A 15170-nucleotide genomic window follows, 5' to 3' on the forward strand; every position below is an offset into this window, starting at 1 on the left:
TGGCAGTACTAGACTGTTTTGATTACTATAGTTTTGTAGTATGGCTTGGAATAAGGGAGCATGATACCTCCGGTTTTGTTCTTCTTTCTCAAGATGTTTTTGGCTATTTAAGGTCTTTTGTGCTTTCATACAAACTTTAGAATTATTTGTACTAGTTCTGTGAAAAATGCCACTGGTATTTTGGTAGATATTGCATTGAATCTGTAGATTGCCTTGGGGAGTATGGTCAATTTAACAATGTTCATTCTTCCAATCTATAAGCATGGTATATTTTTCCATTTGTTCATGTTGTCTTCAGTTTCTTTCATCAATGTCTTACAGTTTTCCAAGTACAAGTCTTTTACCTCTTTGGTTAGATTTATTCCTACATATTTATTCTTTTGATGCAATTGTAAATGGGATTGTTTTCTTAATTTCTCTTTTTGATAGTTCATTGTTGGTGTATAGAAACACAACAGATTTCTGTATATTAATATTGTATCCTGCAACTTTACTGAATTTATTTATTAGTTCTGATTTTTTTTGGTGGCATCTTTACGATCTTCTATATATAGTATTATGTCATCTGCAAACAGTGATAGCTTTACTTCTTTCTTTCCAATTTAGATTCCTTTTATTTCTTTTTCTTGTCTGATTTCTGTAGCTAGTGCTTCCAATACTATGTTGAATAAAAGTGGTGAGAGTGGACATCCTTGTCTTGTTCCTGATCTTAGAGGAAATGGTTTTAGCTTTTCACTGTTGAGTATGATGTTGGCTGTAGGTTTGTGATATTTGGCCTTTATTATATTGAGGACATTCCCTCTCTACCTACTTTCTGGAGAGTTTTTACCCTAAGTGGATGTTGAATTTTATCAAAAGCCTTTTCTACATCTATTGAGATAATTATATAGTTTTTGTTCTTCAGTTTGTTAATGTGGTGTTCACCTTATTGATTTGTGGATATGGATCCATCCTTGAATCCCTGGAATAAATCCCACTTGATCATGGTGGATGATCTTTTTTTTTTTTTTTTTTTTTAATAAATTTATTTATTTATTTATTTTTGGCTGTGTTGGGTCTTCGTTTCTGTGCGAGGGCTTTCTCTAGTTGTGGCAAGCGGGGGCCACTCTTCATAGCGGTGCGCGGGCCTCTCACCGTCGCGGCCTCTCCCGTTGCGGAGCACAGGCTCCAGACGCGCAGGCTCAGTAGTTGTGGCCCACGGGCCCAGCCGCTTCGCGGCACGTGGGATCTTCCCGGACCGGGGCACGAACCCGTGTTCCCTGCATTGGCAGGCGGATTCCCAACCACTGCGCCACCAGGGAAGCCCCGATGATCCTTTTAATGTATTGTTGAATTTGGTTTGCTAATATTTTGTTGAGGATTTTTGCTTATATGTTCATCAGTGATATTGGCTTGCAATTTTGTTTTTTTGTGGTGTCTTTGGTACCTGGTTTTGGTATCAGGGTAATGCTGGCCTCACAATGAGTACCTTCCTCTGCAATTTTGAGGAATAGTTTGAGAAGGATAAGCATTAACTCTTCTCTAAATGTTTGGTAGAATTCTCCTGTGAAGCCGTCTGTTCCTGGACTGTTCTTTGTTTGGAGTTTTGTTTGTTTGTTTATTACTGATTCAATTTTATTCCTGGTAATTGGTCTGTTCATATTTTTCATTTCTTCCTGATTCAGTCTTGGAGGATTGTGTTTCTAGGAATTTATCCATTTCTTCTAGGTTGTTCATATTTTTAGCATATAATTGTTTGTAGTAATCTCTTATGATCCTTTGTATTTTGGTGATGTTTGTTGTAACTTTTCTTTCCTTTCTGATTTTAGTCACTTGGGCCCTATCTTTTTTTCTTGGTTAATCTAGCTAAAGGTTTATCAATTTTGTTTTTCTTGTCAAAGACCAGCTCTTAGTTTCATTGATCTTTTGGTTTTTTAGTCTCTATATTTCATTTATTTCTGCTCTGAGCTTTATGATTTTTTTCCTTCTATTAATTTTGGGTTTTGTTTTTTCTTTTTTTAGTTCCTTTAGGTAAAGTTAGGTTGTTTATTTGAGATTTTTCTTGTTTACTGAGGTAGGCTTGTATTGCTATAAACTTCCCTCTTTAAACTGCTTTTGCTGTGTCCCATAGATTTTGGATCATTGTTTCCATTTTCATTTGCCTCCAGGTATTTTTTGATTGCCTCTTTGATTTTTTCAGTTACCCATTGGTTGTTTAGTAGCCTATTGCTTAGCCTCCACATGTTTGTGTTTTTTTGTAGTTTTTTTCTTGTAGTTGAGTTCTAGTCTCATAGCATTGTGGTCAGAAAAGATGCTTGATATGATTTCAATATTCTTAAACTTGTTGAGAGTTGTTTTATGCCTAGCATGTGATCTATCCTGGAGAATGTTCCACGTGAACTTGAAAAGATTGTGTATTCTCCTGCTTTTGTATGAAGTGTTCTATAGATATCTATTAAGTCCATGAGATCTAATGTGTCATTTAAAGTGAGTGTTTCTTTATTGATTTTTCTGTCTGGCTGATCTGTCCATTGATGTATGTAGGATGTTAAAGTCCCCTACTATTATTGTGTTATTGTTGATTTCTCCCTTTATGTCTGTTAATATTTGCCTTATATATTGAGGCGCTCCTATTTTGGGTGCATATATATTTACAATTGTTATATCTTCTTCTTGGATTGATCGATGATCATTTTGTAGTGTCCTTCTTTGTCTCTTGTAACAGTCTTTATTTTATTTATTTAATTTTATTTTTTAACTTTTTATTTTATATTGGAGTATAGTTGATTAACAATGTTGTGTTAGTTTCAGGTGTACAGCAAAGTGATTCAGTTATACATATACATGTATCTATTCTTTTTCAAATTCTTTTCCCAATTAGATTGTTATAGAATATTAAGCAGAGTTCCCTGTGCTATACAGTAGGTCCTTGTTGGTCATCCATTTTAAATATAGCAGTGTGTACATGTCAATCCCAAACTCCCTAACTATCCCGCCCACCACCCTTCCCCCCTGGTAACCATAAGTGCATTATCTAAGTATGTGAATCTCTTTCTGTTTTGTAAATAAGTTCATTTGTATCATTTTTTAAGGTTTCGCATATAAGCAATATCATGACATTTCTCTTTCTCTGTCTGACTTACTTCACTCAGTATGACAATCTCTAGGCCCGTCCATGTTGCTGCAAGTGACATTATTTTATTCTTTTTAATGGCTGAGTAATATTCCATTGTATATATGTACCACATCTTTTTTATCCATTCTTCTGTCGATGGACATTTAGGTTGCTTCCATGTCTTGACTATTGTAAACAGCACTGTAGTGAACATTGTATCCTTTTGAACCATGTTTTTCTCCAGGTATATGCCCAGGAGTGGGATTGCAGGATCACATGGTAGCTCTCTTTTTAGTTTCTTAAGGAACCTCCAAACTGTTCTCCATAGTGACTGCACCAATTTACATTCCCACCAACAGGTTCCCTTCTCTCCACACCCTGTTCAGCATTTATTATTTGTGGATTTTTAACAGTCTTTATTTTATAGTCTATTTTTTCAGATTTAAGTATTGTATTTTGGCTTTCTTTTAATTTCCATTTACGTGTAATACCTTTTTCCAACCCCACACTTTTATTCTGTGTGTCATTAGGTCTGAAGTGAGTCCCTTGTAGGCAGCATATATACGGGTCTTGTTTTGTTTAATCCATTCAGGTACCTTATGTCTTTTGACTAGAACATCTAGTCCATTTATATTTTAAGTAAGTATTGATAGGTATGTACTTTTTGCCATTTTGTTAATTGTTTGGGGGTTGTTTTTGTAGTTCTTTTTTTTCCTTCTTTTGCTGCCTTCCCCTGTGATTTGATGGCTACCTTTATATTGTGTTTGGACTCCTTTTTCTCTTATTTTTGTATCTATTTTTGTATCTGTTATGGGTTTTTGTTTGTGGTGACCATATATATATGTGTTTATTTTAAGTTGGTGATCTCTTAAGGTTGAATGCATTCTTACAACCCTGCATTTTTACTCACCTGCTGTTGCCCTGTGCATGCTTAATGTTTTTGACATATTTTACATCTTTTTATGTATCCCTTAATTACTTATTGTGGATAAAGATGATTTTTACTACTTTTGTCTTCAACCTTCCTACTAGCTTTATAAGTAATTGATCTCCTACCTTTACTGTATGTTTGCCTTTACCAATGGAATTTTTCCTTTTATAATTTTTATATTTCTAATTCTGGTCTTTTCTGCTTAGAGAAGTCCCTTTGACATTTCTTGTAAGGTGGGTTTAGTGGTGCTGAGCTCTTTTAGCTTCTGCTTGTCTGTGAAACTCTTTATCTTTCCTTTATATCCGAATGACAGCTTTGACAGGTAGAGTATTCTTGGTTGTGTTTTTTCCTTCATCACTTTTTTTTAATAATTATTATTATTTTTTTGGCTGCGACGTGTGGCTTGTGGGATCTTAGTTCCCTGACCAGGGATTGAACCCAGGCTCTCGGCAGTGGGAGCATGGAGTCCTAGCCACTGGACTGCCAAGGAACTCCCTCCTCTCATCACTTTGAATATATCATGCCACTCCCTTCTGGCCTGCAAAGTTTCTGCTGAAAAGTCAGCTGATAGTCTTATGGGAGTTCCCTTGTGTGTAACTAGCTGCTTTCCTCTTGCTGCTTTTAAGAGTCTCTCTTTATCTTTAATTTTTGCCATTTAAATTACAGTGTATCTTGGTGTAGACCTCTCTGGGTTAATCCTGTTTGGGACTCCCTGTGCTTCCTGGAACTGGATGTCTGTTTCCTCCTCTCAGGTTAGGAAAGTTTTCAGCTATTATTTCTTCAGATAAAATCTCTGTTCCTTTCTCTCTCCTACTTCTAGGACCCTTATAATGTGAATGTTCCTACTCTTGATGTTGTCCCAGAGGTGTCTTAAACTATCCTCATTTAAAAAAATTCTTTTTTCTGTTCACCTTCAGTGATTTCCACTACTCTGTCCTCCAATTCACTGAGCTGTTCCTCTGTATCATCTGATCTACTGTTGACTCCTTCTAGTGTATTTTTATTTCAGTTATTGTATTCTTTAGCTCTGTTTGGTTCTTCTTCATATTTTCTAACTTTTTGTTAAATTTATCACTATGTTTCTCTATTCTTCACCTGAGTTCGTTAAGCATCTTTATGATCATCACCTTGAACGTTTTATTGGGTAGACTGCTTATCTCCACTTCATTTAGTTCTTTTTCTGATGTTTGTCTTGTTTATTCATTTAGAATATATTTCTCTGTCTCCTCATTTTGCCTAATTCTCTGTTTATTTCTATGTATTCAGTAGATTGGTTACACTTCCCAATCTTGGAGAAGTGGCCATATTAGAGACATACTATGGGGCCTAGCAGCATGTTCCCCTCTGGTCTTCAGAGATATATGCTTTAGGGGTACCCTTATGTGGGCTGTGTGGGCCCTTCTTTATGGTGGGGCTGACTATTGTGGGTGTGCTAGTAGACAGGGTTTGACCACCCCCCCCCCCAGCCAGGTTGGCTGCCAGGCTCACCTTGTGCAGCAGATGCTGACCTGCTGGTGGGTGGGGATAGGTCTCAGCATGGCTGGCTGTGTGGCCTTGTGGGTCCTGGGGCCAGTGTTGGCTCTCTGATGGTCAGGGCTGGGTCCCTGGTAGGCTGGCTGTGGGGCCGAGGAGGGTCAGGACTGGTGCCAGCCCACTGGCACTGGGTGGGCTGGTAAGCCCCTGGCGCTAATAAGCTAGCAGGAGGACTCCAAAGTGGTGCTTACCAGTACCAGTGTCCTCATGGTAGAATGAGCTCCCCAAAATGGCTGCCACCAGTGTTTATGTCCCCAGGGGGAGTCCCACTAGCCTCTTGCCTCTTTGGGAGGCTCTCCAAGATCAGCAAGTGGGTCTGACCCAAATTCCTTTCAAATTACTGCTTCTGCACAGGGATTTGGAGTATGTGAAATTTTGCATGTGCCCTTTAAGCTATTTCCCAGAGCCCTCTGGCTCTCCCATATACAAGTTCTGCTGGCCTGCAAAGCCAGTTGTTCTGGGGGCTCATCTTCCCAGTGCAGGACCCCCTGGCTGGGGAGCCCCATGTGGGGTTTGGAACTCTTGCTCCTTGGAGAAAACCTCTGTAGTTGTGGTTATCCTTCCAGTTGTGGGTCACCTACCCCAGGGGTATGGCTCCTGAGTTTACTACATCTCCACTCCTCCTACCCATCTCATTGTGATTCTTTTTTTTTTTTTTTTAACTTATTTATTTTTGGCTGCGTTGGGTCTTCATTGCTGCTTGCGGGCTTTCTCTAGTTGCGGTGAGCGGGGGCTTCTCTTCGTTGTGGTGCGCGGGCTTCTCATTGTGGTGGCTTCTCTTGTTGCAGAGCACAGGCTCTAGGCATGTGGGCTTCAGTAGTTGTGGCTCACAGGCTGTAGAGCGCAGTCTCAGTAGTTGTGGCTCACGGGCTTAGTTGCTCTGCCGCATGTGGGATCTTCCCGGACCAGGGATCGAACCCGTGTCCCCTGCATTGGCAGGCGGATTCTTAACCACTGCGCCACCAGGGAAGTCCTCACTGTGATTCTTTATATTTTTAGTTGGGAAATCTTTTCTGCTAGTCTTCAGGTCATTCTCATCAATAATGTCTCTGTAAATAGTCGTAGTATTGGTGTGCCCATGGGAGGAAGTGAGCTCAGGGTGAGCTCACCTCTTCCTACTCCATCATCTTAGCTACACCTCCTCATTTCTGGAAAATCTTGAGTTTATGAAAGCAAAATGTCTGTTGATAATATAGATGGTAGTCAGGCGTGAGGAAGAGACAGCTGACCGTTGGCTCTTTGGTATAGTTTGGGGAAAGGTTTTTGCCACTGGAAAGCAGAGGAAAGAAAGAATGATGAGTCTCCATTAGTAAGTTCATGATTATGATAGGAATCTCTTGGTCTAAGCTAGTATCCTTCTTTAACACATAAGGAAATTGATGCCTAGTGAGAGTAAGCCTTCTTACTTGAAGTGTTTATTGAGCACCTACGAGTATATATTATAAATGCTTGGGATTCATTAATGAGCAAAACAGGTGCTAAGGCCCCACCAGCAGGGGCAGGATGGGTGTTGGAAGCCAGGTGTCTTAAATGCCCATTGCTGTATTGCTCAGGGCCAAAAGGACCGTAGCTTTAAGGTTATTTAAAATTCATGTAATGTAACTATTATGACTGGAATCCATCAGAGGTTTGCCTGGTTGCTTTGAGAGGTATTGGGAGATTCTGAAACAATCCTTTTGCCTTGTGAATCTGATTGACCTCCAGGCCATTGATAATATCTGCTGACTACCTCCCATATCCCAACCCCCAATCTTGTCTTGTCTTTTTCTCCTCTCAGGTTTTTTCTACCCTGTAAAGGGGAGCCAGAGCTGACAGAGTAAGTCTCATTTCTCCTTTCAAACAATACTTGAAAGGGAAATAACCCATTTGGTAGGTAGGTAGGTATCTTTAGGAATTTGCCTTAAGTTGACAGGTTACTTTTGAACAAAATGTGAAGAAAGGGATTGAGAACTATTTGAACAACCATATCTAAATGTTCATAACAAAGAGTTTGTCACATTCTTTTTGGAGAAAGATATCTTTTCTAATGATGCTACCATTATTTAAAACACTTTGGAATTCTTCCTATCTTACTGGTTTCAGAACCACTTCGTAAGTTACACAAGAAGGTTGGTGTCATTACTTCATAGGAAGATTCCAGTTGATCAAAAGACCATTTACCTTATTTTCCAGATCTGGCTCTGAATGTCTTTGTCTATTCTCCAAATCAAATCTACCCATAAATGATGAAAAGTTGTCACCACTGAGTCTCTGTCATAAACTAAAGGAAAATTTAAAAGAGGTGTTCAGAAATATTTTGAATAAAGGCGATATTGTTGGAGTAAAGTTACAGACTCCTGAGGTGTCTAGTTGGAAAAGGTATACCCTTTATTTTGTCAGGTATTGAATCACCTACTCTATGAGCAGTCCAAATATATATTCAGGTAATCTTCCCTATTCAAATCTAAGTGAGTATTTTTTAAAATTGAAAAAATTTTAACTATTATTTTTATTGAATGAAAGATTCTTTAAATTCTACAATGCTTTACAATTTTCAAAAGTTTCATACACAATATTTCATATAATCCCATAATAACCCAATATTTAATCCCCTACCCCTATAATGCCCCTCCCCCTCCCTCTCCCCACTGGCAACCACCAGTCTGTTCTCTACATCTGCTAGTCTGCCTGCTTTTTGTTTTATTCACTAGTTTGTTGCATGTTTTAGATTCCACACATAAGTGTGGAAATCTTTACTTAACTTTGTTCCATTAACATTTCTCATTTTTTAATGAAACACCTGTTAATGTCCTTCAGAACATTAGTTTGAGAGACATACCATTAAATTGATTATTTCTATCACAGATTGAAGGGGCTGTTCTAGAATTTGATGAAGTTAAGAAATGTTATACAGTTAAACATGTCCATTCCTAGCTCGTAAAAATATTCCAGAGAAGCTAATTCTAATGCTAGAATCAGAATCTGGCAAGGATGAAATGATGTAGAAGTTGGCAAGAGGTTATGCTATGGTAATTAAAAGGTTTTTCCATGTTAAGCACACAGATCATTTTCAGAAAACACTGAGAAGTATTTGTTTTGAATTCCAAGGAAAATTAAAGAAAATGTAATTACAATATACTCAAAATGTACTTCAATTTTGAATAATCTCTCTAGGGATATTATATAAATGTAGTATTTGATCTATTGCTTCAAGATAATATTTATGGCTGCTGTGAAAAGAGAGAGAGATTTACAGTAATGATATCCGTGTTATTTTACATTAAATACACTAATGCCAAATTGGTTATTACCAGAGTCAAATTAGCATACCAGGAGCAGATGGAATGGAAACTTCTGGAAATGAAGACTAAAAACAGCCATGGGAGCTGGCCCTCCCTTCTGGAGTTTCTGTACAGCATCATTCCTCCTTGGAATCCCGACTCTTCCCCAGTCCCACCATGCTGTTCTCCCTGTCTATGTGGATTGACGTATTGTCCAAAGCTTAACTTTTATCACAGTTACCACCTCCTCCATGGAGTCTTTTCTGATCTTCTCCAGGGGCCTGTTACTGCACTGGGGAGTTTTGTATTTCTGTTTGTCTTATGACATTTCATTCTGCCTTGGTTATGGTATATGTAATCTTGTCAAGACCATTTCATGCAACCCACACGCCACCTTGAAATCCTTGTTTGCATCTCTTATATTTAGCCAACACACAGCTTGTGTCCAATATTTATGAAGTGAATAGTGAAAAAAAAAAAAAACCCGAACACCCAGCTACTTCCTGTAAGTACTCTCATACCGAGAGCAACTGGTAAAAACAAAATGGGCATCTGAGGACAGTCCCCTCATTGTTCTGTGTTGGCATTAGCATTAATGGTCTCCCCAGGACACCAGTTTGTACTCCAGGAAGAACTTAAAGTCTGTAATTTCATCATTGTGTCTCTAAGAGTCAGTTCTAATTTAACCAGCAGAATATTTCTCAGTATTTCTGTGGCAGGGACTGTTTTTTTTTTTTCTTTTTTTTAGTGTGTTATTACCTTAAGATGTGTAAATTCTTGGCAGCTGTCTGGATTAAATAAATAAACAGAAACAAAGGATGATATGAAATAAGAACATTTAAAAGGTCCATTACCTCTTGACTTTGAGCAATTGCCTAATTACCTCAAGTTCAAAGCTAATTTATGGAATTCCACGTAATAATGACTTACATTTGTCTAGCGATAGGAGGTTTCTAAGGTGCTTTCATCTGTGGCATTCATTCAATCAATCAACTAGTCAGTCAATTAACAAATCAATCCTTCAACAGACATTTCTTTAGAGCTTATTACATAACAAACATTGGCAAGCATGGTTTGGGGATTTCTAAAATAAATAAGACAAAGGTACTGCCCTGTAAAAGTCTTCAGTCTGGTGAGGGTAGACAGAAATATAGACAAATAAATGAGGGACTTCCCTGCTGGTCCAGTGGTTAGGACTCCGTGCTTCCACTGCAGGGGGCCCAGGTTCCATCCCTGGTCGGGGAACTAGGATCCCCACAAGGCGCACGGCCAAAAAAAAAAAAAAGCAAGTAAATGACGGAAACGTTGTGATCGAAGCTTGTGTACACCTCAGTGGTGGAGGCAAAGGTGGCGAGTGGGCCATTCTCATTAAGGGAGGGGGAAAGTGGACAGGAGAGCATTCATAGCGGAGCAGTCATTGAGTGAAGTCTTACCTGATTCTTACTAGTGTCACTATTATACATGGTTTACAGCTGAGAACCTGACTTGGGCGTGAAGCATCTTCTCTGAGGTGACCCTGCTCTTAAGATTTCAGAAGCAGCTTGCATCCCACTGCACAGCGTCTCTCCTGCACCCCCTGAGATTCCTGGAGTGTGACTCTCGTGTTCTAGTAGTGATGAGAAAGGGAAGGTAAAGCCAGAGAGCCGGAAAATCTCTGGCTTTATGCCAGAGAGGGTTATGTTTATGCAAAATGAGCTTGGTTCCCAGAGTAAGAAGAAAAACAACTTGATTGAAAATGTTATTCATCCATAAAGAAAGGGAGAAAGCCAAACCCAAAGGCAGGGTTTAGAGCTGGAAACAATGGCTTTGTTAAGATTTACAGGCCTGTGGGACTTCTCAGTTGCATAGGGTATTAAGGAAAGTTATTTGAAAAATATTCAAATTACTTTGACATCGTTTTCCCTAGGCAATATGGAAACTCACTTTTTGGTGGTTGGGCCTCTATTAACATAAAACTTCGGAGGAAATGAGGTTTAAAAGGATGACCCACTTCTTCTGCTGTCACCACCCACAGACTCCAATTTAATTTCTTCCTTATTCTGTTCACTAAAAGTCACTAGTTTTTTTCATGGGATGGATGCTTCTCTCTAGTCGTACTTTTGGTGTGTGTGGCCACATTTCACTAGGTTGGTGGCATATTGATTTGTATCAAGTGCCTTAAGAAGACACCCACATTCATTTAAGACCACAATGGCAAGAATAACTTAATATTGGCACATATTTTCTTTTTTCTCTGAAAGAAAGCTTAATATCGGATGTTAGAATGTAACATCATACAGAGATTTCTAATATGAGCCAGAACTGCCCAGATACAGTGATTGAAGGGGATTTGGTCTTTTTCTTTGCCTTTGTACTTCACGTCATCACATAAGAATTAGGAGCTGGAGTGATATATTTTATAAATTATTAAATTGTAAATTTAATAATTAGGGAAGCAGGTATTTTAACTTACCTGAAAACAAAGTTCCATTACTCCAATGGACTAGGTGTCCCCTTATTTTTATAGTAATTTACAGGTTAGAAAATGTTTCAAATACTCTCTTTTGGCCCTCACAAGAACTCCAAGGGGAGGCATATGAAATCTTTTTAACTGCAAGTTTTTTTTTTAACTCATGAGGAAACTGAGACCCAGACAGGTTAAGGCTAGGCTCTAGCTAATAATAATGCTTTTTGGTGTATCTTCTGGACTAGTGTTGCTTAGTTCTGTTAAAAGGTAAACTGAGGCATATTCAAATTTTAAGAGTTTACTTCAGCAAAAATTGATTTGAATCAAGCAGCACCAAATGGGAGATGGTTAGAATGCTCCCCATGCAGGAGCTGGGAGAAAGACTTTTGTAGAGAAGATGCAGGGGAAGCAAAGCGAGGGAATTATCCGATTGGCTGAAGCAGTTGCATTATTTGGAAAAGCTGAGTTGGCTGTCTGCGATTGGTTGTCCTTAGGTTTCACTTTCTTAACCTTGAGGCATTACAGGCTTAGGTTTTGGTTTGCTTATGTAGGCTGCTAATGTATTAGAGCCACCTCAGTCAAATGGTCTCCTTGTTTAATTGATTTAACCGTTCTTCATATTATATTGCTTCTTTGCAGAGAAATTGTCTCATGGACACACGCGGTGCCTCTAGTCCTGACCTGCTATTTCTCAAACGTGTGTGATTAGTTGCAAGGGAACCTTCGTGAGAAAATGCATGATTCTTTACCAGCCCATCCCACTTACAAGAAAAGTAATACAAATCATATATCCCAGTGGTACAGTACTTTGAATTACTTTTAATATACAAAGAGCAGCACATAATTAAATTCTAAGAATCAAGAATCGTATTTCTTTTACTGGGAACACCTGCGTCAGAAGAGATTTAGTCTGGATGAATACAGCCCACTAGGGATCCTCATTACAACACTGTGTGCAGATTAAATTGTAGAGAAATAACAGAAGGAGGTGATATTACCAATGTCAACCCATTTTCTCAGGCCACGCTAGCCTGGAGTTTTAAAAGGGGTCACAGCAATGGTAATAACCCATATTTTTAGCTTTTTATCTCTTTGGCTATTACAAATCTCCATGTCCTCCCCACCCAGCCCCAGCGGAGTCCCAGGGGTTGTCTCCTACATGTGCTCCAGTTCTGTCCGCCTCCTGTGGGTTCCATGATGTGTTTCCTTCCTCCCCTGCTTCAGCCCCCGTGGTGGTAGGCTGGTTGCCCTCATAGGGGACACAGATTTTGCTCTCAGTTGGCAGCCTTCCCTGGTACCGTTCTTGCCTCTGCCTCTGATTTCTTTCTTGGAGTTCTTGATGTGAGCCAGGCAGAAGCGGGACATGCAGTCTTCTCCCTTTTGGGATGTGCGTGGATTTCATAGCAGGGCAGGATTGTTAGTATGCCTTCTCTTTATTTTTAGATGGACAGCCTTCTCTTTTTAGCACTGAGTCCATGAGGGTAGGTAGGCCATGGACAGAGTGGGGGAACATTAAAACTATATTAAGACCATCACCTTGTCCTCCCCTTGGTTCCTCATGAAAATACTTATTAGTGTTTTTTGGCAGACATTTATACCTATTAGCTGCCAGAGGAGCCCAGAATTTCAGCACAAAATAGAGCCTAGACTCAAGCTTAGGGGACCCCAAATATCAATATTTGTGTTCACCCTGGGGCTGATTTTTTTCCCCTTCTATTTTTCTGTGCTCTCTTTCTTGTACTCTTGGCTTCTGTTTCTTTGGTTACTTGAAAAAAATTTTTAAATCTTAGTTATTGAAGTGAAAACTGCTTTGAAAGGGAGAACGCCCTAGGTGAGATCTATCTCCCTGATTGAAGGGAAAGAAATGAAGGAGACCCACTGAAATAAAGTGAGTATTTCCAATCAGAAGAGGAATATTCTACCTCCCTCAGTGGTGAGTGACACCAAATCAGCTGGAAAGGGCTCTCATTCCTAGAGCTAAGGAATAAGGAATCTGGAGCTCACTGATACTGTACATACAAAACAAAACAAATCTAAACTGCGATATAAAAGCAGCGTTTAAAATTAACCAAGGGAGGCAGAGCTTCCTGGATTTGGATTTGTGGGTGGCAAGTATCTAGGTGCACTGCCCCTATTTTACTGTCCAGAGTGAGGTAAATAGTCCCTGCTCTGAATTGGGATTTTTGGGGGGAGCCATTCTCTCCCTTTACATTCCCAGCATCTTCCTAAACCATCTTGAGTCCACGTCTTTTCTTTATTCTCATTTTATTAGAACCTCAAAGAGGATCAGAGGTCACCTGACAATTTGAACTCTGTTTGTAAGAAGGTGTTTCTCAATCAAGACAACACTTAAAAGGCAGCATGACCTGGGGAAAAGAATGTAGTCATCTGGGTATCAGGAGACCTGGAATTTTCTTTTCTGATAACTGTGCCACCTTACCAGGGAAGCTCCCTTCTCTACCTCTCATCCCTGCTCTCCCCCTCTGCCTCCGTTGGTCTGTTTCTTTGTAAACAGGTTTTATCTGCGTGATCCCTCCTTCTCTAAAGTTCTGAGTATATAATTTTGAAAAGCTCCTCCCACCCAAGGAGTTTCTTCAGACCCCAAGGAAAAGTCTCTAGTTGGGAGGGGAGATGTTTTCCTATACATTTATTGAGCACCTCGTATGTAACAGGTGCAAGTCACCATTCAAAGCGTCCTTTATGTGTGTCATTTAATCCTTAATGATGATGGTAACACACACTTATATAGCACTTCCTCTGTGCCAGACTCTGTTCTAATTAGTTTACATACATTCACCCATTTAAATCCTCATCATGAAGTGTATGAAGTTGGTATTATTATGATCTTCCTTTTGTAGCTGACCACTGAACCTTAAAGGAGAAACAAACATAGTGCCCTAGGGCCTAGAGCTGACCTCAATATTCATAAACCAGGACAGGACAATCATCTCTTGACAGATGAGGAAGATGGGGTTCTAACAGGCTAAGGAAAACTGCCCACAGTCACAGAACAAGTAAGTAGCACACTTGGAAATCAAACTCACATCTAATTTGTTCCAGAGCCCACATTCTTTCCATTTTGCTGCTTTGCCTCCCAGAGACATTTTTGCTTTGTCATAAACCGCAGAGCAGAGCATGGCACTTTTAATGAAGGAAGAGTTTGCCAAATGAAAAGCAGATTAATGAGATATTTGGGATGCTTTGCAGTAAATAAATCTCTTTCAGAATTCTCATCTTCTCCCACTCCCATCGTTAAAGCCATAACAGTAACAATTACCTCAGCCTGGTTGAGGCCGTGTGGGAGTGTCTGTTGCCCTGGGAAGACACTGGGGACCCACAAAACTTTCCTTGAGCTGACTGAGCCATAGGTCAGAAATTGGATATATCAGAGGTTGGCTTTCCCTGTCAGAGCCTCGTCTTGCCCCTCCTGTTTCTGGCTGTGTCTTGAAACGCGGTTACTTGAGGAGCGAAATAGAGCTTAAAATTGGGTCAACATTAAGAATATTAGACATGTCAACATCAACCTGTTTTCCGAGACTTAGAGCACCATTTGAACACGATTGCCCGAGACTTGAGTAGAGTCTATCTTTTTGCTTTTTTTTTTTTTTTTTAACGTTTTGTTTTTTTTTTATTAAAGGAATTCCTTTTTTTAATTTTTTTATTTTTTTATTTTTGGCTGTGTTGGGTCTTCGTTTCTGTGCGAGGGCTTTCTCTAGTTGCGGCGAGCGGGGGCCACTCTTCATCGCGGTGCGCAGGCCTCTCACCGTCGCGGCCTCTCTTGTTGTGGAGCGCAAGCTCCAGACGCGCAGGCTCAGTAGTTGTGGCTCACGGGCCTAGTTGCTCCGTGGCATGTGGGATCCTCCCAGACCAGGGCTCGAACCCGTGTCCCCTGCATTGGCAGGCAGA

General features: G+C 39.8%; 1 protein-coding gene and 1 long non-coding RNA gene across 7 annotated transcripts in view; one reads left to right on the forward strand and one right to left on the reverse strand.

The window, feature by feature from the left end:
* Positions 1-15170, forward strand: part of HSD17B4 (hydroxysteroid 17-beta dehydrogenase 4) — a 244086-nt gene that overhangs the window by 172935 nt on the left and 55981 nt on the right. Inside the window, exon 25 of one of the 6 annotated variants that reach the window (XR_014239448.1) lies at positions 14123-14282. The exons of 4 other annotated variants lie outside the window; for them this stretch is intronic. The gene's annotated coding sequence lies outside the window, so the exon portion shown is untranslated. The remainder of the gene's footprint in view (positions 1-14122; positions 14283-15170) is intronic. One more of the 6 variants, XR_014239449.1, reaches the window with a different exon arrangement.
* The window catches only part of LOC309622617, a 620423-nt gene that overhangs the window by 64231 nt on the left and 541022 nt on the right, over positions 1-15170 (reverse strand). The window lies entirely within an intron of this gene.

The sequence above is a fragment of the Balaenoptera borealis genome (genome assembly GCF_965194805.1).
Source record: "Balaenoptera borealis genome assembly, chromosome: 2".
Classification (NCBI taxonomy): Eukaryota; Metazoa; Chordata; class Mammalia; order Artiodactyla; family Balaenopteridae; genus Balaenoptera; species Balaenoptera borealis.